Source organism: Anarhichas minor, unplaced genomic scaffold, assembly GCF_050575085.1.
Source record: "Anarhichas minor isolate MPS153535 unplaced genomic scaffold, ASM5057508v1 ptg000136l, whole genome shotgun sequence".
Taxonomy (NCBI): domain Eukaryota; kingdom Metazoa; phylum Chordata; class Actinopteri; order Perciformes; family Anarhichadidae; genus Anarhichas; species Anarhichas minor.
This window is the reverse complement of record NW_027466582.1, coordinates 18,852,280-18,878,844: the sequence shown is the minus strand read 5'-3', so window position 1 is coordinate 18,878,844 and position 26,565 is coordinate 18,852,280. Positions and strand designations below refer to the sequence as shown.

The 26,565-nt window shown below is 41.3% G+C and overlaps 1 long non-coding RNA gene and 3 pseudogenes across 1 annotated transcript; 3 read left to right on the top strand and 1 right to left on the bottom strand.

Annotated features, from left to right (window-relative positions):
• Positions 1-26,565, top strand: part of LOC142942002 (saccharopine dehydrogenase-like oxidoreductase) — a 59,356-nt pseudogene that overhangs the window by 10,135 nt on the left and 22,656 nt on the right.
• LOC142942340 (uncharacterized) lies at positions 8,383-9,853 on the top strand. The gene is made up of 3 exons (XR_012951592.1): positions 8,383-8,453; positions 8,982-9,173; positions 9,448-9,853. It is a non-coding gene; the product is annotated as an uncharacterized LOC142942340 (long non-coding RNA).
• On the bottom strand, positions 18,555-22,886 carry LOC142941845 (saccharopine dehydrogenase-like oxidoreductase; annotated as a pseudogene).
• On the top strand, positions 23,533-25,802 carry LOC142941844 (long-chain-fatty-acid--CoA ligase 1-like; annotated as a pseudogene).

The window sequence follows — 26,565 nt, the reverse complement described above, 5'->3', positions numbered from 1 at the left end:
AAAGTAACTAAAGGGGTGTAGAAGGGGCCGTTTTCAACACTGTTAATGAATGATTGAATATTACGTCTCTGTGTCACTTTATTCTGCACATTTCCTGCTTTTCAATAAAGACAACTTTGCATATGAAGTGTGTTTGCTTCAGACTCTATAGAAACTTCACTTTGAGTGTTTAGTGTGAGTCAACCCCCAACGACATTTGTTGGAACTTAAATCACAGCGTTTGTGTTGCATTTTATGGCTATTAAACACATGTATTACCCATGTCTGCCATTGGACATGGAAGGTTTGACTGCTCCGAAAAGACAAGATTTAAAATATTAAGACATTTAGTTTTGTCCAGATTGTTCAGCTGCAACTTTTTGTTGAGCTGGAAACGATTAAATAGAAACAAAAAAGACACATGAGCCGTGGAACAAGGAAGCTTTTGTGATTGTTTGGCAAGAGTTTAGAGGTGGAGTTTGATGATATTAATCAAAGGTTATCAAGATACCACTCTGGTTTGACAATATGTCACTTTCTTTGGAATATGACTCATGACAGGAAAGACTTGCACAATGGGAAAGACCATCTCTCTATATAAAGGCAGCTGACCTGCAGTGAGTACAACAGAATCCAGAGGACCAGCTGACTTCTTCCTGCCGCTCTATCACTGACTGTCAGCAGACACGTAAGTCTTCAAGAATGTCATGTTTTATGGTTGTGGAACATAAAGTTTTCTATTTCAGATCTTAATTGATTATATTCACTGTGATTAGTGTAAATGGTGGCAGTGTGCATGCACATTTAAAAAGTAATTTATGTTAGATGTCATTATGGTGATCCATATTTCAGCACTGATATTGTAATTTGTAGTGATGATATTGGAGCTCACCTGAAGACGCACAGTCATGCTGCTAACTGTTTACTCATGATGTGTCTTTCTTTAATGCAGTTACCCACCATGACCACCTACATCTCACAACTTGATGTGTCCCTCAATGATGGAGAGGAGCAAAATCTCAGAGGCAAGGGCTTCAAGCAGCTCCGAGGTAATCTGAACAAAGGAGCAGGTGGAAATGAAATCTATCTTTGGTACAAAGAGGGGTCAAAAGCAATCACTAAGCTTCAAGTTACATTCAACGATGGCATGACTGCTGGATTGATCAGTGCAGGGTACAAAAAGATCTATAAAGATCTCAATGCTGGAGCAGGAGGTAGTAGCATCTACCTTTGGTCCTACCAAGGGTCTGGAGAGTTTGATACTCCCATAGTGGACATTGATGTCACTACAGATGCAAACAATGAAGCTGCAAAGTTTGGCTTCGACTGGGAGAGACTGGCCTGTGATCTGAACCGCGAGACCGGAGGGGCCTGGATCCACATCTGGGTGAAGAGAGAGAAACAAACCTACATCTGCGACATCACTGCCACCGATTCCTACGGATCAGACGCCGACCTGTTTGGAACCGGTTACATCCGTGTGGATGAAAATACTAACAAGGGAACAGGAGGATCCAAGGTCTTCATCTGGTACCGTCAGACCACCGACCCCAAGCGTGCCCTCACTGATCTGAAAGTCTCCATCAGTGACAAGGAGTCTCGTGAATATCAGGACCAAAGATACAGTATTGTGAATGTCAACCTCAACGATGAATCCTGTGGTGACCAAGTGTACCTGTGGTACAAGAAGGAGGAATCCAGCGATCCCATTAAGACCATCGCCCTGCTTCTCAACACAGCTTTGGCTGATGACTACAGGAAGGCTGGTCTCACTGTAATCGAGAAAAATCTCAACGCAGGTGATTGTTGCCACACTCAGTACCTGTGTGTGTATCAGTGAAAGCAAAAAGCCCTCTTCATGGTAGCAGAGCTGAGAATTCCCAACACTCACTGAAGTGGAAAGAAAAGTCCAGCAATGCAGTTAAATCTTTTTAATGATGGACTCTTTCACTTTTTTTCTCTTTTTCACTATATAACAATGTGATTATTATATTACTGTAATACTACTGGTAATATCAGAAAGTATCAATAGTATATGATTTCTACTGTTAAACCTGATGTCAATGAAATGAATCAAACTATTTCACATTGTTTTTTAACACTGTTAATGAATGATGAATATTAAGTCTCTGTGTCACTTTATTCTGCACATTTCCTGCTTTTCAATAAAGACAACTTTGCATATGAAGTGTGTTTGCTTCAGACTCTATAGAAACTTCACTTTGAGTGTTTTCATGTGTTTTCATCACCTTTCATCACCTACTCAGATCTCTGACTCTAGTCAAGTCAAAGGTGCAGCACCACAGTATATAAATACAAGTTAAAGTCCTACATTACTTATTATTGGTTATAATTAATAATGCATGACAATGTACATTGCTTTAATAATGCAGTTTTTTACTATATTTACTGCCAGGTAGCAAGGGATCAATAAAGTCTACATCGTCCATTATTTGTTGATAATATTTATTTTTAGTACTCTGAATCTGTAAAGTAACTAAATATCAAGTAAGTGTAGAAGAGTAAAAAGTACAATATTGGCCTCTGAAATGTAGTAAAGTAGTACAAGGCAAGGCAGGTTTATTTGTATAGCACATTTCAACAACAAGGTAATTCAAAGTGCTTCACATAAAACCATTAAAAGCATCAAAACATAAGGCAAAAGAAAAGGAGATTTAAAAACAATTAAGAACATTCATTGAAACATTAAAAACAGTCATTAAAACACTAAGATATGTAAGATATAGTGTAAGTGTAAGAAATAAAATACAGTAGTAAAATGCAGAAATGCAGGAAAGTGATTAATATCCTTGAATATGGTTCAATTAAAGGCAGCAAACAGAAAAGTCTTCCATCTTGATTTAAAGGAGCTGAGGGTCTCAGCAGACCTGCAGCTCTCTGGGACTTTGTTCCAGATATGTGGAGCAGAACAACTGAACGCTGCTTCTCCATGTTTAGTTCTGACTTTACAAGAAAGTAAAGTATAGGAACCTCAACATTGTACAGAAGTACTTGACTGAATGTATTTAGTTACATTTCACCACTGTGGACTCAAGCTGCTCTATTGGACAAAGTCATTATTAGTGTTTTCTGATAACAGAGACTTCACACAATGTCGGTCATCTCATGTCAATCACTTATATTTCTGCAGAGTAAGAGTAAAATTGCAAGATTACATTTTTTTTTAAAGAATATACAATTTGGCAGAGGTAGGGCAAATCCTTGCCTCTGATTGGCTCTCGGCATACATGTGATCACTTCAAGTTGTTCTTGCTTCTTATTCTTCACACTGAGCCAGTTGGCTCTTCAGAGCATTCTTTGGTGAAGTTATTCATTCATGTACAAGTTTTTCTTTCCAAGTTTGGTTGTATTGGTTTGTGAGGAGGAAGATGCATTTGTGCTTTCTATGAAATCAAATATGTAAATGTTTTATGTGTATCATGAAACATGCTTTGGAGTTCAGTATTGAGATCAATTTCTCTCCAAATTTTCCGTGTCAGACACACACACGCACGCACGCACGCACGCATGCACACACACACACACACACACACACACACACACACACACACACACACACACACACACACACACATGAACTAACATTCTTCAGTCCTCAGTGTCCCATGTTAGTGAACTGTCTTCTCCACAGGGAGCAGCTAACTACAGTACAGCTACTCTAACTGCAGTAACAACAGATTGATACTGGATATGCATTCATGCATCATCCTCTTCAACAGCACTCTCTCATAAATAACCATAAACTGATGCAACACCATGTATGTGATGTTTCCCCAGAAGCTGAAGCAGACTCGGTCACACTGAAGCTGCATTCTCCAGGACAATAAAGAAGTTCCTCCAGCACTTGAACTGAGATCATGAGCTAAATGATTGCTGTATGTTTTATTTATTTATATATCTGTTGTTTATTGGTTGAATAAATAGCTCTGGATAGATGACTATTTATTGTGTGATAGTCTAAATAGCATAATATTAAAGGTGCAAGATAAGGGATTGGCAGCAGATCGATTGCCTCTCAACAGATCTCAACATGGCGACGGCAAGTCTGCATGAACATGGACTAAAGGTGTTGGGAGTTGTAGGAAATTTGGGTTTAGAAGTGTTTTAAGAAATCATAATAGAAGTGTTTAATGATTCATAATTAAGAAATCATGATTATAAGTGTTTTGGAATACATAATTAGAAGATTCATAATTGAAGAAGTGATTTGTAGTTAGAAGTGTATCTTAGTAGAATTTGTAGCACCTTTATATTTGCTTGTGAAACTTGTGAAGGTTTTTGCCAAAAGTTGCAAATCCTAATCTTTATATAGAATGTTTACCATAGAAGTGTTAAGCCATAAAAGACAGTCATTGAATGTATTAAACTGTGAAGAATAGCCAAGGGAAAGTCAGACTTCTAGACAGACATTTGCAGGTTGTACCCGCGCGAGGGTTTTCGGAAGCCTGACGCCAGGAGGAGGCAACCGAAATTAGCCAATAGGAATTAAGATGGACAAAAGGGAGGGGATTTCAAACTGTAAGAGGAAGTGCTGGAAAGGTATTCACTCTCTTTCTTCTCGGCTCTCAGCCCGGAAACATCTGTGTTTCCGGGCTGAGTCGCGAGTGAATAGCTTTTCCGCGCGGATCATATTATTATATATTTTGTTAGTAGTGTACTTCATTCTGTAATTGTATTAGCTTCAGTAGGATTAAATACTTTTAATTGTAGACCAGTTTATGGTAGATTTATTAAGAAGCAACTCTACTGTAAAACAACAGTGGAGCGTGCTCTCCGGCCTTCTCTTGGTGGGGAAGATTTCAGCCCCCACAGAGTAGAACCTCTCGGAACTGTGGAAGACCGCACGTCTCTCGCTGCTGCGTGCCAAAAAGTCAGCTGGATCCGGTTTATAATCAAAAATGTATTTAATAATTACAGAGGCTAAACAGTTACAACCTGAATTACACTATCGATAGAAAACAAATATATAAATTCCATGAAATGTGAGATCCAATCCGAGCCACCCAGGAGACTGGTATGCCTCCTGGGTGGCCAGCAGAAGATCTGAAACCCGCCAGAGCTTTAGACCCTTTTGTCCCCTCAAAGTTACATCTCTCAGCTCATCGATCAGCTCATTGATTGGCTGAAGTCCAACAAGCCCCTCCTTGGCTCTTGACCTGTTGAGACCTCTTAGGCCATGTCCATACTACTCTGTTTACGTTTGGAAACACATGTTTTGCTACGTTTACACTGAGCGGCCACACTACGCCGGAGTTTTGGAGCACCCGAAACGGAGGAGTTTGAAAACACCCCCGAGATTGGAGGTGTTTGAAAACTCCGGGGTTGCGTTTGAGTGTGGACGGTCGGAAACTGATGTGTTTAGAAAAAATGACATTTGCATGCTCGTATTTATCCCTCTTCTCTTGCCGTAGTTAGTGCCTCGTTGTTTTTAGATTCTAATGAGAAGACACGCTGCACTAACGTTTTACTTCTTCCGTTTGGTAGCCTTGAGAGACCTTAGTCTGTAAGTATGTATTTATGAAGCATGAAAAGATGTACGGAGATATATTCTATTCGCTCTTTTAGTATAGCATTTGTGTTGTATTAAATGCTAATCGCGGTTCGCAATTCTCCATTGGCGGTAATGTTAAAATTAGCTTAGAAGCTAGCTAGTCGGACATGTTACATGATGGCTAAGCAAGAGCAGAATAGAGTGAGAGACGTGTGTTGACCACATTTATGGACCCATAATCTAGTAAACGTTTACGTGTAAGTGTTGATTTTAAAGTAAGTTTGATGTGAGAGAGAGAGATAGAGAGAGAGAGAGAGAGAGAGAGAGAGAGAGAGAGAGAGAGAGAGAGAGAGAGACCCGCAGCGCTGTAACTAAGTCTGAAAAATAAAACTTCTAAAACGTTCCACGAACTGTGTCTGTTTGAGTTTATAGAGGGAGATTTTAGAGGAAGATCTTAAGTATCAAATACAACCTTTCATTATTAAAGACTACTTTATTACTCTGTCGTATTTTTTTTAACTAAGCAACCAATCCACTTCCTGTTTACACCATCACGCGCATGCCCAGTGTACGTTAATGGTCACGTGCTGTCCGTCTTCGAAGGTTGCCGTGTGGATGCAGATCAACTCGAGAATGATGCTGAAACTCCCGTGTGGACGGAGATCGTTTCTATTTGACAAATCTGCTTCCAAATAGAAACGGAGTAGTATGGATGTAGCATAACACCTCACGAAGCTACTTCCCAACCCCCCTTGGCTCTTGGGCTATTGTTCTTCTCCAACACCTCAAGCAGACACTTTCGCCCAACCCCCGCTCCAGCATATTCCTCAAACCTGATCACACAGACACTCAAACACATTTATTGGTCTAAACTTCCATAAGTAAACACATTGTAACATATAATATCCATAATTAGGAGCTTCAAAACTTAAATTCCTCACAAAGCATGCAGGGCGGCCCGGCTATGTCCACAAAACAAGGAGAAGCCCGGATACCAACACACATACAGAGGGAGAGCGACTTCATTCTCAATAGTTGTTTACTGCTCCATTAATGTTCAGAATATCATAAAGACAACCTTTAAAGCAGTGGTTCTCAAACTGTGGGCCGCGCCCCTCTAGTTGGGCGCGGCGGTATTGCAGGTGGGGCGCAGGGGGAAATGCAGAATTTTTTTATTTCAAGAACTTTATTCTTACCTGCAAACTTGTCGCTTTTCGGCGAAATTCGCTGTTTTGAATCAAAATATATCATCCACGTGAATCGTGTAGATCCGTAGAGGGTTTTTTTTTGGGGGGGGGGGTCAACTGGCCAGCCAGCGTTTCTCAAATTGGAGTGAGACGAGGAGAAAAGGTGATGTCGTGATCTTCACAATAAAACATCTCTGATGTGACGTGTCGAGTCTTGGCCAATCAGCGTTAAGATGTCTACACCGTCTTTCCCTCCGTTACAGTTTAAGTTACGTTATGTCCCGTTACCGTTCATACTTGCTGGGTTAAGTTAACGTCCACTGCATGCGGAACTTCGTGGACTGTTAACGTTCGTCATTATCACGATTTAGGAGGAAAAAACGTAACGTGATGAAACATGAAGCCCCCCCGTGTTCCGGTTCAGTTCACGCGGTCACTCGTTAACGTTAAACCACCGGCGGATCTGGTTGCAGGTTGTTTGTTTTAACTCAAAGTAGAATGAAAGGCCCAGATACTGATGAGATGATGAGGTCAAAGAGCTCCAGGGAGAGGAGGCTGTTTGTGTAGCGCAGCTTGACGCAGGGCTGAGCTGTGAGTGGAGCTGGGCCTGGATAAAGGTGGAGCTGGGCCTGGATAAAGGTGGAGCTGGGCCTGGATAAAGGTGGAGCTGGGCCTGGATAAAGGTGGAGCTGGGCCTGGATAAAGGTGGAGGTGGGCCTGGATAAAGGTGGAGCTGCGCCTGGATAAAGGTGGAGGTGGGCCTGGATAAAGGTGGAGGTGGGCCTGGATAAAGGTGGAGGTGGGCCTGGATAAAGGTGGAGGTGGGCCTGGATAAAGGTGGAGCTGGGCCTGGATAAAGGTGGAGGTGGGCCTGGATAAAGGTGGAGCTGGGCCTGGATAAAGGTGGAGGTGGGCCTGGATAAAGGTGGAGCTGGGCCTGGATAAAGGTGGAGCTGGGCCTGGATAAAGGTGGAGCTGGGCCTGGATAAAGGTGGAGGTGGGCCTGGATAAAGGTGGAGCTGGGCCTGGATAAAGGTGGAGGTTCTAAACAGACGTGAGTACAGCTTCCTGCTGTCACAGTGTTTTAAATACATTGATAAGGCAGGTATGCTAAATGCAGCCTCTGCTCCAAGGAGATGAAGTACAGCAACAAGGGCTCACATGCCCTCTCATCACACTGTACACACTGTTCACTGTGATGACCACAGCCAGTGTACTAACAGTCCCAACAGTCCCACGTGTTGTTAAATCACAGCTATTTTACTTTTAGAATGCTACATTTTAAAGCTCATATTTAAAATAAAATGCTCCAGATATGTGTGACACATATCTGGAGCATTTTGTTTTGTTTTGCACAGATTGCACGTTATTGTTGTTTTGAAAAGATATGCAGTGTAAAACTCAGTAAAACTCTTTATTGCCAAATATTTGAACTTGTTTTGTTTAGTTTTTCACAGGTTGCACTTTATTGTTATTATCTTAGAAAGATATTCAGTGCAAAACAGGTTAATTGCAGCCACAATAAGCTATTTTTTGTGGGCGGTGGGGCATGAACATTTTTCTTCCTCCAAAGTGGGGCGTGACAGAAAAAGTTTGAGAACCACTGCCATAGGCCCTATATATATATTCTAAACATTTTTTGTAATTATTGATGTTTTGAGGGATATTTCAACAAGTGTAATCCTTTTATACAGGCGACAAGCGCTTTCAAGGGCGGCCATCCTCTAGGCATCCAACTTGAGGAAGATGATGGGCATCTCATTCTGAAGTATATGGTAAGTCAATGTAACCAGCCACATGTACTGTTTTGTATTACAGAAAATGTTTTAAGATCCTAATATCACTAATAGTTATAACAAGTCATTGCGACAGCCCAAAAAACTCAGTTCACACCTGTTGAATAGATATAGAACATGTCTGTGATTTTGAGAAAGGAAAACAATGCTGAACTTTTTTGCTTTAACTTGTCATTGTGAAGTAAATGTTGATTGCTCAGTGTAAGGGCTATAGAAAAATGACACCACGTTCCTTTTGTCTTCCCCAGCATCGTCTGCTGTTCAAGTTCAAATGTGTCAGAAATAAAGTGATGGGATTTACTAGGTTACATGTGTCACACATCAGTCATGTGAATTAGTAGAGAGTGGGAACCTCCACACCATAGAGGGATGTACAGACTACTGGCAGTGTTTTAAATAATGAAGCACATTGTATTCATATGTGAATAAGGTCTATTAATTCCTAATAGGTAGGGAGAGATCTTCCAACTGTATATTAATGTGTTCCATTGATTCTCTCATATACAGCACGCCTTGGCTGGCAGCACAGTGACGGTTTCAAAGAGGGCCTTCCTGCGGCTTAATCGATCATGACCCTTTTTTGCCAGGAGCTGGCTGCTCTGGTGTTCACAAAGGAGGTCCTTGTACTGTCCACCCTGACTGGGAAAGTGGGACCTCCTAAAAGACAACTGGACATTGCCAAAGTGCAGGCCATAACAGGTAGGTAATTGTCTTGAGTCGTATGTAGATCATTTAAAGCTTCTGTGATTTATAAAGCAGCAGGATCACATGTTCAACACACCACCCGTGATGAAATATGTTTGACCTGCACTGGTAGGAATATTGGCATATCATATTGATATAGTTCCTCAATATTAATCCTGATTTTCTGTTCAAAAAATAATATTGGTTCAACAGGATTTCCTGTGTGGTCAAAATAGAAGAAACTGTTGTATGAATATGCTGTGTGACATCATTTCTCGTCTCTTAACAGATGCTGTTATTCAAGAGTTTCCACAGACGAGAGCCTCGGACGTGCGAGCGGTCATCAGACGGAAGTGTAACAACGAGCAGTTCAACCAAAAGAAAGGAACATAATGTGGAGCATGTTTGTGTTTCTATTTAGTGAGCGAGAGTCTGCAGCGGTGCAATTTGTTTTGATAGTTCAGTGTTCTGTGTTGTTTTAATTTGAAACATGGTCATTCTGTTTTGTTTAGTAATACATGTACCATATCAACTTAAATCAGAATTTTTTTGCTCTCTGTTAAGTATATTTTTGTTATATTTCTCGAAAATGCACTATATTACATTTATTTGAAAGTGTGTTTAAAGATTTAATTTGCAAATTGTTAGACGTACAATGTTAGTATATTTTATATATTTGCAAATAGTACAATTATTGGCAATGTATTTGCAATGTACTATTATATATATATATAATATATTAAGAATATATTTGAAATTCAATAAATGTTTTTGAACTTTTTATTATTGTTGAATCTTATTGTTCAAAACAAGATCAATTACATCAGATATTGTTAATATTTGTGGTTACACTTATCACAATGTGTTTTCTGTGCATGCATTACACTAGCAAACTTAGTTTTTCCTTTACTACTTTATTGACTTGAAAGCGAAATAAGTACCACATCAAATTCCAAACTTTTTATTTAAAGGAGACGCGTCATACTGCCTGTATAGAATCACAAGCACCTGCTACCTGGAAGGGGATCTGATCATTTAAACCACTATGAAGGCCAACACAGTGTACTCAGGCAAAATGTGACCTTTGACCTTCGTGATGATAGAGCAAATTAATCCAATTTACAACGAAAGAGGAAACTAATATTGTATCTCACTAGAAACATTCCTTTTTCCTACGAAATTACATTCCAATATCATTAAACTGCAATTTCAATTACATTTCGAGGGACATGTTTTTCTCTCATATTACGGTCGCAGTTTTCAACAGTTTTCAACAGTTTTCAACAGCCCTCCTCCCACAGCAGTCTTCTGCAGACCAGTGTTATTGAATGGGAACTTAATTTTACGAGACAGTGTCATGCTGGTGTGGCCAACATGCTAAATAGCTGGTAGTCTGTTGCATTGGTTCCCAACTCAATTCATCCTGACGGTCTGCATCCGCCTACAGCTCCAGAGATCAATCTGAGGGGTCACGAGACCGGTAACATGGCAGCAAAGAAGAAAAGAGAACCAATTAATCTGGTTTTTGCTCTTGTCTTTTGAGATTAGGGAACACAAATGAAAACATTCTAGAGTCAAACTTTCTGTAACTCAATGGCATTAAAACTGAAGTCATTTTATTTGGACTACAGCATTTAACCCACATATGGGTCCAACCTGAAAGCTCTTCTTAACAAGAAGAAAGCAGCTTTCAGGTCTGGGGACAGGGACGAGCTCAGGAGAGTCCAGCGCGACCTGAAGTTGATGATCAGAGAGTGCAAGGACACCTACAGGAGGAAGCTGGAGGCCAAACTCCAGCAGAACAACGGGAAGGAGGTGTGGACGGGGATGAAGCAGATTACCGGCTTCAAGGTTGGAGGCAGACAACCAGGGGGCTCCCTGGAGAGGGCAAACAAGCTAAACTCTTTCTTCAATAGGTTTAGCTCAGAGCCCTCATCTATGTCCTCCACACACCACACCTCCCAAACACCCCCACCTCCCCCTCTGTCCCCCCTGGTGAGCTGCATGGACTCAGAGCCCTCCACTTCAAAGGGCTCTGCCACCACTGACACTATGACCCCCCTCCCCTCTCTGTGACGACTGGCCAGGTTAGGAGACAGCTGGAGAGACTCCACCAAGGCAAGGCTGCTGGACCTGATGGCATCAGCCCCAGGGTCCTGAAGACCTGCGCCAGCCAGCTATCTGTTGTCCTGCAACATCTCTTCAACCTGAGCCTGAAGCAGGAGGAAGTCCCGGTGCTGTGGAAGACGTCGTGCCTGGTTCCTGTACCAAAGAAGACGACACCATCTGGCCTCAATGACTACCGACCAGTTGCCCTCACATCTCATGTGATGAAGGTGCTGGAGAGGCTGGTCTTGGCCCACCTCCGACCGCAGGTGAAATCCTCACTGGACCCTCTGCAATTTGCATACCAGCCTCATGTGGGAGTGGACGACGCCATCATCTACCTGCTGCAACGAGCTCAGTCACACCTGGATGGATCCGGTGGCTCTGTGAGAATCACTTTCTTTGATTTCTCCAGTGCATTCAACACCATCCAACCAGTGCTGCTGAGTGAGAAGCTGCGGGTGGTGGGGGTTAACGCGTCCACCGTCTCCTGGATCACTGACTACCTCACAGGCAGACCACAGTTTGTCCGACTGGGCCGTGTGCTGTCTGATACGGTGGTCAGTGATACTGGAGCCTCACAGGGAACTGTTCTGTCTCCCTTCCTGCTCACCTTGTACACCACTGACTTCCAGTACAAGGTCATGCCATCTGCAGAAGTTCTCTGATGACTCTGCAGTGGTCGGGTGTATAGGGGACGGACGGGAGGAGGAGTACAGGGCAGTTGTGGATGACTTTGTGGAGTGGGCCGGTAGAAATCACCTGCATCTGAACGTGGCCAAGACCAGAGAGATGGTGGTCGACTGCAGGAGGAAGACGACGGCTCCACAACCGCTGAGAGTTCTGGGAGAGGACGTGGACATGGTGGAGGAGTACAAGTACCTGGGTGTCTCCATCGACAGTAGACTGAACTGGCAGACCAACATCAACGCTGTGTACAAGAAGGGGATGAGTCGACTCTTCTTCTTGAGGAAACTTCGATCCTTCAACGTGTGCAGCAAGATGTTGGAGATGTTCTACCGGTCTGTTGTGGCCAGTGCACTGTACTTCTGTAGTCTGCTGGGGGAGCAGCATTGGAGCCGGAGACACCAACAGACTTAACAAACTTGTTAAGAAGGCCGGCTCCATCATTGGCTGCAAACTGGACACTCTGGAAGAGGTGGTGGAGAGGAGGACACTGAAGAAACTATTATCCATATTGGATAACGCGGACCACCCTCTCCACCACCTACTGCAGGGACAGCGGAGCACTTTCTCCAACAGACTGATCCAGCTCCGCTGTCAAAAGGACAGATACAGGAGAACATTCCTGCCCTCTGCAATAACACTTTACAATAAATCACCTCTGGCCAGATCATCCTCCACATAACTACACACTGCTTCACTGTTGTTTGCTGGGGTTGATTTTTGCACTACTGTTATTCACCTAGTTAGTTCATTTAACACTATTCTATTTCATTGTATATATTGTGCATTTTTTAATACTTAATATTTTTGGTTACTCTGTTACTTTGCTTCTTGGTGTGTCTTGCTGCTATGTTGAGTTCTTAAATGACACAAATATAACATGTAAATACATGATGTATACAACTAATGCAAATTAACCATAAACATCAACTATCAGATGAAATAATCAGCATTAAATACATCTGTATAATAACCTAAAGGCACAGGTAAATATGACTAAATCTATGGTTTAAATACACTTATACTGTCATCTACTGGTAAAAATGGCAAACACTTTGACTTTGCATCTACTTCACGTTCACTAAATCAACAGCACAATACGGTGGAAAAATAAATATCAGTGCTCTGTGAACACGAAAATGACTTTGATTAAACTATATCACGAACTGTATTGCATCAAACAATGCACCGATTAATCGAAAACTTAATTATTGCTGTGTACATAGATAAATGAATATTAAACAGCATGTAGTCAACTACTGATGCTAACGCACTCCCATCGGCCCAGATTAATTAATTAATTAATGTATTAATTTCTTGCATACGGTCATTATATCGTCTTCACTTTTATTTTGAAATATTCTTCTTTCCGGGTTACCTGTTGTGCTCTGCGTCTCGTTTTAAAGGAAAAAACAAAAAAGGGATTTGCAAAAACGAAATACGGCTCGTTATTTGACTTTGGTTTTTCCGTTTTTGGTTTGAAACGAAAAACAAGAATACCATGGTGTTTCCGTATTTTCGTCTTAACGGTAAAACAGATGACTAAAACGTACACGGACCGTTCTCCCACACAACTTCCCTTCTCCGTTCTCTACACTGGCTCCCTGTAAAAGCTTGCATCTAGTTTAAGACCCTGGTGCTAGCCTACAGGAAAGTGAAAGGAACAGCTCCTTCCTATCTCCAGGCCATGGTCAAGCCCTACACCCCCACCCGACCACTTCGCTCTGCTGCCTCGGGGCGATTGGTTGCCCCGTCGCTTAGAGGTCCCTGCGGCCGATCGACCCGGTCACGGCTGTTTTCTGTCCTGGCCCCACAGTGGTGGAATGAACTCCCCACTGATGTCAGGCCTACCCTGAGCCTTCCACTTAGCACTTATTGTATTCGTACTAGTTTGTGGCACTTATTGTATTTGTTTGTTTCTGAACTGTACGTTTGCTCTGGTTTATGCTCTTAGATGCGTGTTTGAAAAAGGAGATGCACTTGTGACTTCTGGTGACTAGTAGTTCTCTTGAAAACCGATGTTGAATACACTTATTGTAAGTCGCTTTGGATAAAAGCGTCTGCTAAATGACTGTAATGTAATGTAGTGTAATGTACATTACAAAATCAGAACGCTTTGTGTTCTTATCAAGTGTTTGGTCCAGTTCTGTGTAAGTCACACCTGCTTTGAGAAAGTTAACAACTGTTTTCTTGTTGGGCCAGAATCAGCTTTATTCTTGTTGTTTGCATTCAGCTAACGTGTTAATCATCATGACTAATGATAGTTTGTTCAAACATGCAGCTTGAAAGAAGTCTGAGCTCTCTTAAAAAGCATTTGTACATCATGAGGAACTTCTTAAGTTAAAAGACTGGGTAAAGGAGTATCACTTGTATTTATTACACTTTTTACAAAGTTGTCTTTATTGAAATGTGCAGAATAAAGTGATACAGAGACGTAACATTCAATCATTCATAAACATTTTCCTATCACATCCCCTTCCTCTGGAATGACCTTTCTGCTCACATCAGCAGTTGAGGCCTTTAAATCCTAATTTGAAACTCATCTTTTGGTCCTAACCTTCAGTTATTAGCTTTTTCTTTGATTACTTCAGGCCTCTTATCTGTTGCCAGTAACGCAACTATTGCCTGTCTGAGGATTCCAAAGAATCTTTCATTGTATCTGTTGCCATTAACCTTTCAGCAGCTCAGTCATTGTGCAATCGTTACCTGTAGGAGTCATATTCCAAAGAATTGTTATTTTTCTAAATACTGTGCCACAACAGATAAAAGACACCTTGGTTACCTTTAACTAAGCTGTGTGCCGCTCTCTCTCTCTCTCTTCTCCCATAAGGAATTCTCAAGTTAATGTTGTTTTTACAAGTAATAAAAGTAAAGCTTTTTTTCTTTAATTCTTCACATAAGTCTAAAATGTCCCTTTATCAGTTTATTAAATGATGTCCTACAAGCACATGTCTCTGGTCTCCCAGTTTGTCCTCCTCGTCCTCTCTCTTCACTCAGGCTTAATGGTGCTGGGCTATCTTCAAGCCTTGTGTTTGGCAGGAGTTTGAGGAAGACGCGTCTATCATGAAAAGAAGCAGAACATGAACACACACACACACACATCACACACACACACACACACACACACATCACACACACACACACATCACACACACACACACACACACACACACACATTATTTTGGGTGACATGCGCTCTTATTGTGACTCTGCAGACACATTTTAACATTTGGTTTGCAGTTATCATAACATCTGTAACTAGCTGTGTTCTGTTTGAACTCACTCAAAACCAAACTAGATGAGAAATGAGAAGCTGCCAGGGTACAAAGATAAACTACCAAAGACACACCAGAAACATGAGAGTTAAATATTTATCCTGAACATGAGAATGCTGGATTCACCCCACGTCAACAATCTAATTTATTTACAATAAATAGAGATGAAACTGAAATGGTGTACAGCCTAGCTGTGTAACCGATACCCCCTCCTAGTGCGAGAGAAGCGCTGGAAGACGGCTTGTTCAGTAACCTCTGACCTAGGTAACGAACGCACCCCCAAGATCTACACGCGAGACCGTCTTAGCCTGCTTAGTGAGGCGAAAGCCAGGATAACTTAATAACACTAGCCACCGCCGTATCACTGATTTCAGGCTAAAAACGTCGGCCTCCCCGACAGCCGGATATCAACGGATTTAGGTGTGTGTGTGCAATAGGTGTGGGAGGACTGGAAGTACCCCAGGGTAGACCCGCTCTAAAGGGCCACTGGAGGAGGAACCCTGTGTGGTTGGGAAACTCACTCGGTTCTTCAGGGCAGCTTAAGGACCCTGGCCCTAACACCCCCAATTTAGATGCCAATCTGACCGCTATTGCTTCCTAATACACAACAGCTAATGTCTAATTATTATCATCACACTGCAACATCACATAAAATACGTTTGCAGAGCTTCAAAGTCAATCTGAGCCAACCAAGTTAGTGAATCACAACAATGCTGAACAACACCATCTTAACCTTAGCTTGTAACAGGAATGTTATTCAAAATGTCATGTCTGATTTATTTACCACTGTCAGCCTATCGCAGGGGAAGAGCACTCTTACCTTTAGGAGACTACGAGGACCCCACCAGAGATGAGCAGCACTGGACTTTAGTTGGAATGCACAAAATACAAAACACTTTCATTTGGTTTTCACAAAAAGCAAGTTCAAATATTACAGAAAGTGAATATCAGAAAATGATCTAAAAGTTAATACAAAATGTCAAATGTCTAGAGCATGAACCCTCCAGAAGTCATCAAAAAAGCCTCCATCCTTTGTTGTCTCCTCTTATACGCTTCTCCTTGGCGCTTCCTGCAACCTCCAGGTCCATATCGTGTAGAGAACAGATCACTCTCAAGTCATCGTGTGGATTACAACACCATCTGGTGTGCACACAGAGGATTACTCAAATAGTCCCTTACATGTGGAGATGTGGTTTGAAAGGTTTATTCTGTGTGATGACTTTCAGGTGAAATGCACCTTTATTGTAGTGATTTACAATCCATGATCTCTCTGAAGCGTAATAGAAGATAGTGGAGCAGGGAGGAAGTTCTGCTGCTGGTGGATGAGCTACATCAGAGAAATCATATAATATTTAAATATATAGTAGACCAGGGGTATTTCATTCATATTCAATGAGGTACATTTAGAGAGAATCTCCTCATGCAAAGGTCCAGAACATCACAATAATGTTTAACTTGTGCTGACTTAGTCCCATATATATTGAAGTAGACAACAGTTCTATCAACATCTGTATGTAGCCAACAACTGACTGTCAAATCAAAGAAAGAAAGTTTGATTGAATAATATCATAACAATATTTATTGTCTGTTTTTTTGTCAGCAGTGCAGTTTAAATGCTTTCGGGCTTCAACAATTTTCAGACGGGTAGTCTCCCATTTCTTAATTTTCAGCAATTTTTTACAATTCATTTCAGCTTTCAGCATTCCAATGCATTTTCTAGTTTTAAATACAATCTCGCTTTAGGTCCAAACACTGACAATGCTCCATAAATGGGGAAAATGGAAGATTTCAAAGATACCCCTCCTTTTCAGACAACTAGTTGCAATGAAGGTTGTATTTGGGAGATGACTATAAAAGATGAACAGCTTCCAACCCAACACACTCTCAAGATTTTTTTACAAAAGTAAAAGTCTGGCCAAAACAATTTATTCTGATTTACAGTACTTCAAATTTTGCATTTTTACTCTACATGTATTCATCTGCTATAGTTACTAGTTACTTTTATGTTACAATAAAAAAGACTATCGCCATCAGCCACTGTCATTAGAATCAAATGTATCCTCTCTGGACATTGGATACATGTAGCTAATTCCATAGCAATCCACCCGATAGATGTTGAGAGCCACAATGCCGCTAGCGTTAAGCTATATGTGTTATCAACTTATAAAATATGATATATTATTATAGATATTATAACCCTGCACACCCACGGAGGTGTTTGCAGTTATTGTGTCTGATTAGAGATACTAATGTTGAAGGAGCACTAAGCTATTCTGGGATTTATGTGAGATCACCAATCTCCATGTACAAGCTTTGGGGCTTTCTTTCTGTATGTGCTGAAGATACGATTTGAAGCTGCAGGCCTTTAAGGTCAGTAAGCACAGTGACACCTGTGCTCCCAGTTGACCACACAAGAAAAATCTGCGCTGTATAAATATTCCGTGCAATAAAAAATGTCTGTATATATAATATTTTTAGTTATTGTGGATTTTTACTTGTTTAATATTCGTTACCATTTATACTTGTTTTTACTATGTCTCTTGTTTGCACCATTTACTATGCCGCTGTAATCATGTACATTTTTCCACTGCGGGACTACAGTACAGAATCAAATCTCAGGATGCACTTTGTCAGACCCCATTCGTCTTCCCCTCCCCAGAGAAATAAGGAAACCAAAATATCATTAAAAAAAGTTTTATTCAAAACGGATATAAAAGTACAGACAAGCAGAAAGACGCTACTGTGTAGCTGCGGCTGTCGGCCATGAGGCCGCCGTCGGCCAGGAGGGAGCGGTTGCTTTCAACAAGAACGTATAGGTGGACAGCTGATGCCTCAACATCCACTTCATTGGCTTCCACTGTCACTGAAATAAAGACATTCGATTAATAAATTAAAATCTAAGACGTGATTTTCAACTTCTCTAGACTTTTACAGTGCTTTGAGAATTCTCTGTTCATAAACTTAAAGCAAACACTTGCTCTTAATATTTGGCTTTAAAGATTTAAAATATATATGTTTTACTACAACACGACAGTACATACACCTCTCACGGTGTCCAATGATAAATACGCAGCAACTGTATACCTGAAATCTTATAGTCAATGTAGCTTAGACATTTCTTTGGAATCCAAACACCAAAAGACAGACAAAGCATTAATGAAAACTTAACGAACCACATTATGACACCAGGAATCTGAGCCGTACACAAACTTGCATTTTTCCAATAGGGTTAAGCAGAACCTGCTCACCTTTTTTATACTTTCGCACAGACATGGCCTCATGTGAATGGTGAAGTGTAAGGGCCTTCTTTATGAACGTTTGGCCTTTTTTAACAAATGCTGTGGAGGCGGTCAAGGAGACTGGTTTTATGGGATGCAGCTCCTGGAGTGTACACCCCTCCTCTGTCAATCACAACAGAGAGCGAATGAGGGATGATGTGAAGAGAGGAGGAAGGTAGATATAGATGAGACAGAAGGTTTTCACCAAATCTCCCCGTTTATGAAGAGAAAACGGACTAAACTGACCTCCTGGGCAGAGAGTGCAGCTCATTCAGCAAGGTTACGGCTGCTTGTACCAGAGCAGAGACTGTAGCGACATAACCAGGCTCTGTAAACCAGAACAAAAACACAAACAAGATAAAAACAGCTCCTGAAATGGTCAACGTTCATTTTTATTTTTTTTACTATTTATTTTGTTTATTAGCGGTTTTCAAATGACAACAAAGACCAAAGTGAATTGAAGTGTTTAATCTAGATTTAAGTAAATGACTCTGACAGGAGTTTAGCCCACTAAACTGCTGTCCAGGATAATTGAAATGCTCGCTTGCGCTTCAGCTCATCAACTTTGTCTTTTCTCGCGAGTGCCCGATCGCTACTGAGCATGAGCAACTCTCAACAGAGACGAGAAGGAAGCGTGACGGCTCTCTCCTTAGCTACTTCCATCATCAGCTCTGGAACAACAACATGTGTTTGATTCTTTTTACCAGATCGAACAAGGGAATTGCTAGATGTACCATCAACCCCGCTTACACCGTCCTGCTGCTCTTAATACTCCCTCGGGCACCAAATGTGGATGAATCCACCGCAGGATATAGTCCCCAACAAATGCACGATTTACTCCTGTTTGTGTAAGAAACTCTAAAAACGACACGGAGCCTTTTGATACAGAACACCAGCCTGATCCTTTAACTGCTAACTGCTAAAGCTGAATGGGCACTACTTGTACTACTACACAGCAGGAGAAGCACAGGTGTTACTCACAACCCCTGATGAAATAATCATGAATTGTATAATGATATATGTTTCCATTAAACACAACTAGAAGCCTATGTGTACTGTACTTTACCTGCTCCTATGACCTGAGTGCAGATCTTTGCGTTGGGTCGGCCCTGCGTGGGATCTGAACCCTCTGAGCAGCCCTCCCCAAAAAGTGTCAAGCTGAAACACGTGTCTTCTATCTGAGGGAAGAGAAAGAACCGAATGGGCGGACAAATCCATGAAACTACTGCACAACAAAGTGAGCAGCTAAACACAGTGTAGGAAAGAGACATCTGGTATATCTTCTTATATTAGGGTGTTTTTGTATCCCTCCTAGTAGCTCATAGTTGACCACTCACATGTAATTTGACACGACATTAAAGCACCTAAAAAAAACTAGATTTTCTCAAAAACATTTCTCTGTCATCCCACTTTGATGCTCTAAATCCGGATTTACCCCGACCAATTAGGGACAGAAACACAAATAACCAAAACTGTTGCTAATTCTGTTGGACCCCATCACTCAATATGAGAACATGGTTAAGAAAATAGGTTTTCAGGGCCTCTAACAACACAAACTTAATGTTGCTGGCTTTCCTTTCACTTGGTTACTGCGGCCGATGTTTAGCAGCCATTTCACAGGCTTTCAATTCATCTCAGAGTCCCACAATGATACAAAGAGCACTAGTACAGTATTTATGTCACCTGCTTCAAGGTTGGACCAGATTTGGTGAACAAGCCAAAGGAGAAGAGTGATGGGAACTTTAGGAAAGACAAAGAACAAATATATCAATCATATCAATATATCAATACATATACTGTATATTTAAATGTCACAAAATGGTGCTTACAGCAGAATGATATGCTAAGTCTGTAAGGACCATTTACTGACTCCATTGACTCTCCATGACTTGCAGTGCTGACAAATGAAGCATTAAAACTGTATAATTCATGTTGGTTAGAGACATTTCTACGCTCACAAGCATCAAGTAGTACAACAGTAGTACAACAGTAGTACAACAGAAGTACAACAGTAGTACAACAGAAGTACAACAGAAGTACAACAGTAGTACAACAGAAGTACAACAGTAGTACAACAGTTGTATTACAGTTGCTGCATTTAACGTGAGTAGCTTTGGGTAAGCCTTTCAGCTAAATACCCTCACCTAACTGTGACATTCATCAGCGTTTAAATGCCTGGAATAATCCTAAAGCTGGAGTTTGGGAAATGTTTAACTTTAACTACCACCACTGAAATAAATAATATTAAATAATAATAATAATAAAACACAGCGCGAGTCCTTGTGTTGATTTTATCTTACTGGCGACCGGTGTTCCTCCTCGTAGAGGAAACTGTCACGATCAGACTTTGCCTTCTGTGTTCTGTGTGTGTCTTTGTATAGCTCCACCCTCCTCACTCTACCTGTCAGCCACTCCCTCAGCACCAGTCTAACTCCCTTCACCTGCCTCTGATCACTAATCAAGCACTCCCTCATCAGCACAACTCTCCTCACCTGTTCTAGCCACTATTTAAACCCCTGCCTCTCAGTCACTCACTGCCAGATCATTGCCATGTCTACCCGCCAGTTTGGCTTGTCCTGTTCCCCACGTCTGCCTGCCCTGCCTCGTCCTGCTGGATTTCCCCCCTTCGTCTCTATTCTCGTCCGTGAATTCCCTGTGTGTTCTTGTAAGTGTCGTGTGTTCATTAAATTCCCACTTCCCTCTACTTCTGGTCTGGTCTGCGTTTGAGTCCTCCATCATGCCCCGTGACAGAAACGCTGGGTTCTCTACTGAGGGGTCAGAACCCATGAATGGGATGGCCTACTGCTCCATCTCTCTGCTGAAAAACACAAACCCCCTGGACGAACACACACACACCAAATTACAAAAGGAGGAAGCACAGTGGTCAACGCTCACCATTTACTCATTTAGTGTATTCCAGCTCATTTTATCCCCCCCCCTGCACCACATGTTCATTACATTAAATTAAATATACTTGGTGAGGATTGCATTTGCTGAAATGAAACTATATTAAAAATGATTAAAAATAACTCCATATTTCACTCTGGAATCAAACTATTGAAACGAAGGTCAGGCGTCAAAAAGATGCATCAGTGTCAGAGGGAAATCCCTCTCTGCTGTACATTAAAGAAACACCTTCCTTCACTAATCGCTGCCAAGCTCCAGACAGTAATGGCTCAGTTATAGCCTCACCTCTTTTTGACTTTGGCTCCCACCACAGGCAGCGGCTTGTGGCCGAGCTTCTTCCTCAGCTGGCGGAGGGATCCGCTGTCTGCGAAGCCGTACACGGCGAACCGCTAAGTGGCATCGTGGCCATCCAAGTCCTGCAAGGGGGTTGAGATGGCTTTAACCTGGGTCACGGACAGCGCAGAGGAAACCAGTGCTATCCAAGAGTCCCCTCCGTACACACCAAAGGTTTGATGTGAAGACACGATTCATTTATTCTGACTGACAGTTATGTGACGTGAGCATGCTGGGGATGGCTTTGCTCACCTTTAAAAACAGGACTGGCACTGCAGCCAAGTCAGTTAAAAGACTGAATTGATTAATTACTTAATCTAGTTACTACTAAAGAAAATGAATATATAAGCATCAGGTTTTAAAAGTGAGTGTCTAGTGTTGTACACCTTTATATATTGAGAATACTAGAATGTTTAACTTTTTACCGACTTCATTGAGTAAACCAGTTACAGGCTCTATGGTTCTCAATGGCTGACTGAGCCTTCTGTTTTTACCTTTGAACTGCTTCTGTGTGTAGAGAACACCCAGGTCGGCCGGTACGGAGTCGAAGCCACAGCTGCCGATCACATCCACTCCCCTGTCCAACGCCTTAGTGTGGTGCTCGAGCTGCATGCGCTCTAGGAACTATAGAGGATGGATACACACACGTACACACCAAAACTAAATGCACCTGAACCGCCACGCACAGAGAAGTCGATATAGTCCGTCTACTTAAAGATGAGTTATAACCGAGCTATAATACAAAGTAACACAGTGAATCAACACCTAAAAAACACAGTGGACATTTCTTTTCCTACCTGAGGCTCCCCACAGATGTCCATGTAGTGAGCTCCATTTGCTATGCAGGCTTTGACCACTGGTTGGCCATCAAACCTGTACTGAAAGGACAAAGAGCATAGAGAGAATAGTTTCTACACAAACCACAATATTTCAGTGTTGTCGGTTCGAATCCAATTCACAAACGTGTCAAATGTCATCTGAAAGTCTCCTTCGCCCCCCTCCCTGAGACAAAGTGTGGATAACATACTTACAGGGCCCACACAGTTGAGAATCACCACGCCTTGTTGGCACATGATGGCCAGCGATTCCTCGACAGACACATCAGCAACAATGATTTCAACGTCCGTCCTCAGCTCTGGCATAGCTGTCAGAGGAGAGGAGATATTTCTGTAAATGAACAGTGGATAACTACACAGAGCCCTCACCTCATTTGTGGTACTCTATGTGTTCATGTCAGACTTTAACTGCAACACCACATATACAATACAGGAAGTCTGTGAAGCATTATTGAGCCACCTTTATTTCATGGTTATTAAAAGCAAAGCTGAAAATATCAGATATCTTTAATATATGAATGTAATTGTTTCTAAATGCTTATTGCTGCATATCAGCTGTCTCAGTGCTCTGGTATTACGTTGAGAGGGGCGCGTGACCTGTCCTCAAATACAGTGAACTACTGTGACTACAGCATAAACTAGAAAAATCTCCCTTTCTCATTGTAAAGTGACTTTGCTGGACTGGGTCAACTGTGAGCTGCACCGCTCAATAACCAACTGTCCATCCAGAAAGCTCGTTAGCTGTTTCGGGGCAAAACAAGACATTTTATTTAGGGCTCAGGTTCAAAATTGTTCATAATTATAGATAATTATTGTTTAATTTACATTATTTATTATGATTATAGTTGTATTATTTTTAAAGATTTACAATGTACATGTGTTTATTCCACAGGTGACGTTATGTTATTCCACATTTATTTAATATTCTAACATATCCAATATCTAGGGCACGATGCACTCACTCAACTACAAACTAGAAGAACAAATCCCCCAAAAAGCCTTTCGTTTTTTCGTTACCCCTACCCGAGGTAGAACAAAGCACAACCAGGTTTTTTCTAACTTTAATGTGTCTAGTTTTTAAAGAAATGGACTGTTGTATGAAATATTTTACTGCTAAATGAGTTTTTTTGGTTGATGTTTGGATTCTCCCCAAAACCGCAAATGTAGGCTTCTCCAAAAGGGACAGCGTCTGCCTTATCACATGTATCTCTGGAAACAATGATCATAATGTCACCAAATGTGAACTGGATGTTCACGGACAGTTATTGCATCCAATAAAGCAAATGTTTCATCCATACCTCTGTTCATCTTTGAAATGTGCACAGTTAAACAAACATGAATTATAAGCAGAACGTGAATAGGAAACTAAAAATCAAAAATCCATGTGTATATACGTATGTCTGTCATTATCATAGTAAGGGGACTGATACTGATCACAAAAGAGTCATTTATATACCAAAGACTGTTCTCTTATCATAAAAGTAGGTTATCTGACTATTCCCTTCACCCTCTGATGTCACCAGCCCTAACAGGGAACTAGTGCAGCCTGCACTTCAAACTGACTCATACAATGGGGCCCTATTGGTGTAGATGTGTGAAGAGAAGGACACAAACCATAGATTAAAGCTAAGAACAGGTTATAAGATAAATATATATGGTAATAATCTTTCTTCATCACTATAGGGACAGCCTTTCTCTATATTGTATGTGATCTTTGAATAACGCATATGATGCTGTGAGCCTACAGCTGCATGACACAATATGTTTACATGATTTAATTGAAAACTTTGAATTAATGAATTGGAAAAATTGGAATACATATATGTACAGTATGTAGATATACACTGTACTATATATAGTTTATTACATATAAAGCTATAAAGAAGAATTTTAGCTTTCTATTCATCATTCCTACTTTTAAGATTTACCTAGTATCTTAAATAATAATTCATATGTGCAATAATGTGAATTCAACTGTTTAATCTGTATACTGATTACATTTAATTTTTACAGTTTCACTCATTTATTATATCTTGCTTTAGTTTGCTAATGCTTCTTGTTATTGCACAATCTCCTTTTCTGCTGCAACATTGCAAATGTATTATCTTAGCTTATCATATAAGGCATTGATTAATCTCCTAAGAGCACACAGTCAAATGTGTACAGCATTGTTATCAGCCTCAGACAGCTGTAACGGCATAAACATTATGTGGCATTTTAAGATTTACATGAATGTGTTGTGGATGTGACTGATAGAGCTGTCAAGCATTAACGCAGTGTGCTGCCCTCTACAGGCCAGCCTCGGAGGTCACGTGCGTCTCATGCTGACAGGAGCTGCTCCCATCCCTCCTACTGTCCTCACCTTGCTCAGAGCTGCAATAGGCTGTCAGGTAACACACACACACACACACACACACACACACAGGCCCTTGTTTCAAATGTTATCTTGATATCTATGTCTCTTTCTATCACCTGTCCTGAAAATCTGCAGTGCAACAGGTAATTTAAATAAAAAAGTAGAAATGCTCCTTCTCTGTCCCCAATAGGTTCTATGTTGCATAATCCTGTTTGTAGCAGCAGCAGTAGTCATGATAATACTAATAATCATGTTTTTTCTTTGTCTCAGTTCTATGAAGGTTATGGAACACAGAGTGTACTGCTGGATGCACCATGACCATGCCCGGAGACTGGAAAGCAGGTAATAAATAAGAACGACTTACTCAAGTGTTACATCTCTCAACGCTCTGAGTTATAAAGAAAAAGTTGAGTGAATGCTCTGAACTTGACCTCATGCCCGCAGGTCACGTTGCAGCTCCTCTGCCCTGTAACTCACTTAAACTGGTGGATGTGCCCGAGATGAAGTACCTGGCTGTAAACGGGGAGGGAGAGGTGAAATACAAAGACAAGCAGACATCTTCACAGAAGCTCTGTCTTTTACCATAATATTACGTCACTCATACGTGTGTGTGTTAGTGTCTAGGTGTGTGTGAAGGGCCTTAACGTGTTCCAGGGCTACCTGAAGGACCCCGAGAAGACTGCGGAGGCCATCGATGCAGATGGATGGCTTCACACAGGAGACATTGGAAAATGGCTTCCTGTAGGTGAAGTAGTGCCGTTTTGACTTATGTTTGAATCAACCTCGCTTCATTCATCTCAGCTTCACAATAGCTATTTTGAGATAATATTTTCATGAAGGATGTTTTTAAAAGGGAAATATCAAAGTGCAGCTCTGTAGCTTCTCAGGACTTTACTGGCAGGAACCACACACAATACCTCCTACACACACGTACACACACACCTTTTCATTTCAAGTAGACGACTGAGCACTGAAACGGGTTCTCAAACAGCTCACACACTGCATCTTCAACATTTCAGTGTCTTTCTCAGATGTCATGATTTTATCTTATTGTGTTTCTTGAGTTCGTAGAAAGTTGAAATCCACTATGGATAACGGGATTGTTTCTGTTGGGTCCTTTCTTTCATGAATAAGCTTGGGTCCAATTAGGACCCTGTTAACCAGCAGAGTGAGCAATATTAAAGATAATCTGAACAGAGCCAGGTGGAAACAGGGAATTCAGCTACTAAAGAACATTCAGGACAAAGGCAAACTGTCAGTGTTTTTAACTTACTGATACACTCTCATGTACGTGTGAATAAGGTCAATAAGGTCAAATGTAAATTTGAAGAAAAAAAAAACACACATGCACGCGCTTTGGTGTACTGCAGGAATTCCCAAAGTGTGGTGCGCTCGCGCGAGCTGCCTCTAGGGTGTGCGCGAGAGGAAAAATGTAATGGTGGTCTAATGGTGCAGTCCTGTCTCCTAAAAATTACGTTCCCCCAAAACTAAAATGCATTCTCAATTATGTTTGACCATAAACGTATTTTCTCCCTGATTACGTTTGTGTTTGACTTATTACTAATACGTTTCTCATCAACATATCTTTGCCATACTCTAGTCTTTATTATTTTTCTGTGATCTGCCTCG